Source organism: Rhipicephalus sanguineus, chromosome 9, assembly GCF_013339695.2.
Source record: "Rhipicephalus sanguineus isolate Rsan-2018 chromosome 9, BIME_Rsan_1.4, whole genome shotgun sequence".
In the NCBI taxonomy this organism is placed as follows: Eukaryota; Metazoa; Arthropoda; class Arachnida; order Ixodida; family Ixodidae; genus Rhipicephalus; species Rhipicephalus sanguineus.
The window spans coordinates 140,025,925-140,030,216 of record NC_051184.2 but is presented as its reverse complement, the minus strand read 5'-3'; positions in this window follow the sequence as shown (position 1 = coordinate 140,030,216).

Sequence of the window (4,292 nt, the reverse complement as noted above, 5' to 3'; positions counted from 1 at the left end):
CTTACCAAAAGTCTTCAAAAACCTGTTATTTCCTTTTACAGAAAAAAAGCGGCAAGCAACTTGGCAAGCTGAAGAGTTACAAGCTTCTGACGAGTTGACCATTCTGCGCCCTGAACTGAGTGATGGCGTCTGTGATGAACTTTCGTACAGTACTGGGAAGGCCTGGGGGTGGACGAGCAGTTACCAAACCTCAGCATTACGAGTACTTCAAATGCATTTCATCGGAGTGCATGAACATATCAGGAAGAAGAATTGTCTCAGTCACTCATTCATAAAGGCGATACAAGAACCGGCCACCATCGTTGTACCAGCCGCATGGAGGATGCTTGAATTTCAGACAGAGCGCCGAGTAGGGTTTTGGTCCGAGTAAACGTTCAAGGTGCAATGGATGCGCCGAGAACGGAAAGGTCACACTGACCCTGTAGCAGAGCAACACTCTAACGGATAAGATGGACTAGAGTCAATGATGCGGCTGTGTGGGGATTATGAGCATAGGCTCTGGACTCTCACTAGAAGCGGCTATGTCCGTCATGGAAATCCTACAATGAGCAAAGGAGGCATTTCTGCGCCGAGAGGAAAGCATTGGTAAGGTAAGAGACTCATTATTTAATGTTATATAGCTGAATGCACCAATCAAACACGCAGATACGGTGCTAGGGCTTTGGTTATTCTCTGAGCGTTTCGACTTACCAGGTAGTATCCGCAAGCCCAACCTTTCCTATTACTTTTTAGGACGATCTAGTCGCAGTGGCAGTGATCCGCTTGTCCATTTCGGTAAAATATCAAATTCAAATCCAGAGAATAAGGGGCATACATATTCAAATCTCGGCACAGAAGACGGCGAACAATGCCCGAGGGTGGGGGGATGGCCCCGCATATTTAGGAAACATCAACGTAAAATGTTTCAGTCGTCACTTTTCAAACTTCACTTAGGTTTTCATTACGACCAGACGGCATTTATGGACCCTTGACTTCAGTGCTTCCGAACCTTGTCCAGAAAAATCCAGTCGTGCAGTTTCATGATGCAGGTATGAAATGCTGTCGCGGATAGTCTGCCCCACAGCTCGTGAGAACAGAACGCTGTCTGCGGGTGGAGCCGGCGTCGATTCTGCCATGCTCTTTTCAGCGTTCGTTATCATGTAGAACAGCGCAGTGAAGGAAATGTCACGCAAATACGGAAGCGAAGTTTACCATTTCAATTTTCTCGAAGTTTCAATGTTTCTGAAATGTGTCATTTCTGATATTGACATAACGCAGTGTACAGCATTGTCGCCTTTAGTCCGCCTACACATAATATTGCAAACAACGCCCACAACTAGTATACTACTTCCCAACTGTTTTTCGCTTCCTTGGTAGAACACGCTTACTTCACTTCGAGCAAGCACGTTTTCTTGCCTAGGGTTCAGGGCACTCGCTTTCAACCCGCGGGGAACCGTGGTCCCACCCCACTTCGTAAAGGAAATTTATTGCGTTCAATGTAATATTTCATTGGTGCGAGCCGCACGTAGCCGAGGAAGGGTTTTAGTAACGCAAGCTACATAGGTCAGTCAATACAAGTTTCGCTTGAACAAAAAGTGGTCTGTGACCATGTGCCAAACTGCATACTTGCGCCTGTGCCCATATTTCCGCCATGGGCATCGAGCGAACTGTGGAAAATTAGCCTAGGAGCACAACTGCTTTATCTAGACAACAATCTTGCGATGCCGTTAGCTTTAGTACTTACGCAAATGGGCAAGCTCTGACGTGTCGCGATTGAGTATATGTCAACATTGCGGCTTCATTATGCGCGCAAAGCGCTGCATTTGCGCTTCGTAGTCGCGAATAGCTTTTCATTTCATGCACTGTGCCGGTGTTATTTTCTGCCTCTAAATTACGCACGGGTACAAAGGCACCCCTTACTGATGAATATTTTTTTATCGGAAATGACACCCTAATGCAACTGTTATAGCGCCCGAAAAAATGTGCCACTCAGAGGTGAATGTCGCCATAAAAAGTAACTTGAAATGTTGCTGAAAGCTCCCACGTCTTCATATGTTTCTTTTCAGATGTGGAAGGGGACCATCATAAAAGAGATGACTGAGGCCGGCGAAGAAGAAAAAAATGCTGGCAGAGGCTGCAGGAGATTTCTACGAGGATGGCACCACCCCATGTATCACCGTAGTTGTGGACGGCGGCTGGTCCCATAGGAGTCATGGCCACAGGTACTCTGCCAACTCGGGTGTGGCTGTCATCGTAGGAAAACGCACACAAAGCTGCTCTACTTGGGTGTGAGGAACAAGCTGTGTAGCACTTGCGAGTACTATGCCAAGAAAGGCGAGAGAAAAGAGCAGTCATGCTACAGAAACTGGGATCAAAGCTCTGGCGCCATAGAGGCCGACATTCTTGTTGAAGGATTCCAAAGGAGCACTGAAATGCATGGCGTGCAGTATCGCACTCTCATAGGTGATGGAGACTGCTCGGTGTATTACCAACTTCAGACAAGGGTAGACTACGGTCGATTCATAAAGAAAAACGAGTGCGCCAATCATGTAGTCAGGTGCTACACATCTCGGCTTTATAGCATCGCTAAAGAAGGCAAAGGCACTCGCTCGCTACTGTCGGGTCCCAGAATCAAGCGAATCAAGAAGGGTGCACGAAAGGCTGTGAGCCACTACGCCAAAATTCTGCGCGATTTTGAAGGCAGCGAGCAAGACCTCAACAAAGAAAAGGCAAGGCTTATTCAAGAGCTAGCTTCAGACATCAGGAATGGACCGCTTCATGTGTTTGGAAGTCACGATGGTTGTAGAAGCTACTTTTGTAATGGAAGCAAAGGAGACAACCTGTACGACGGACTTCCTAAAAAAAACGCCAGGCCTGCGCGGAAAGCGCAGCACAGTCACAGCGAAAGCTGGAAGAGCGGCATTTCTGGAGACCGTTATAAACTCTCCTGTGGCTACTAATACAGGTACATTAGCAACGTACCCACTACGCCACAAAGCGTAATTTTTGGGAAGTTGGGAAGCACCCAGCACGACATTATTCGTTGTTCTGCGGAGAAGCGAGGTACCATATGTAAGCGATTATGTGCAGTTTGTTGATGCGGCGGTTGATGACGATGAATAATTATGATTGCACCCTTTGTAATAGGTTGGAAGCTTTAAACGACCCACTAGTTACGTAATGCATATTGTGTGACGGCCGGTCGTTATTTAACTGTCCCACCACGCTTTATAACACACTTTAACCGGAGAAACGTAGAGCGAGAGAGAGAGAGAGAGAGAATTGACTTTATTGAGACTCTGAGGAAATGGATCATGGGAGCCTTATGGGCTTCCTTGGCAACCAACAGAAGTGCACTTGCGAGGAACCCACTACGCTATAAATCATTGTAATTTTTGAGAAGTAGGGCAGTAGGCACTGTGCCATTTTTCGTCATTCTACAGAGAGCGTTGGTACCTGCTAAACGCATGTAAGGGATTATGCGCAATTTGTTGATTCTGCGCCTGATGACGATGAAGAATTATGGCAGAGCCCTTTTGTAATGGGTTGGAAGCATTCAACAACCTACTCGTTGCGCAATTCGCAATTGTGTGACGCCTGGTTACAGAATTCGCGTTGTGCGACGCTTGGTGCTTATTTTAATCTTCTACCACGCTATATTGCATATGCTAATGTGGTTCCTTCGCGACATGAAGCATGTATAGGACCTTTTTGCAAAGCAGTTTCAAGCACCGGCATGGCTCAGAGGTTGAATACTGGGCTCCCACGCAGAAAGCCCAGGTTCGAACCTCGTTCCATCCTGGAATTTTTTCTTATTTAGTTTTTTTTTTCTTATTTCGAGCGATACTGGTTACGGACACCGGCGGCGGCGGCGGACAACTACGGCGCCAAAAACGGCCGGAGAAATGATCTCATAACAGCTTTCGCTGTAATACAACAAGTGAAGCTTATGTCTGCAGCCAACATCATCGCAGACAAAGCCGACCGTCTAATAACAGATGACACCAGCAATCTCGCTGAAGCCATAATGTCTCTCGTGGCCAAGTTTGCAGGAGGAAAGCAGATCAATCGTTGCCAGAGGGGTTCTTATGAGCATCGCTGTCAAGGTGCAGGTCTTCATTTTCAACTAAGACCCGAGTGGCACGCTAAAGCTAGCGAGGGTGTCACTTGCGCAAGTGGAGCCGCGATCCTGAAGAAATACACGCAGAAGCGACTAAATATGAAAAGGCAGGCGATATCGCGCAAAAGGCGGCTGCTTCAGGAGTCGGGCTGTCGTGAGCGAACTTACAGTAATCAAGCACTAAGCGATTCGG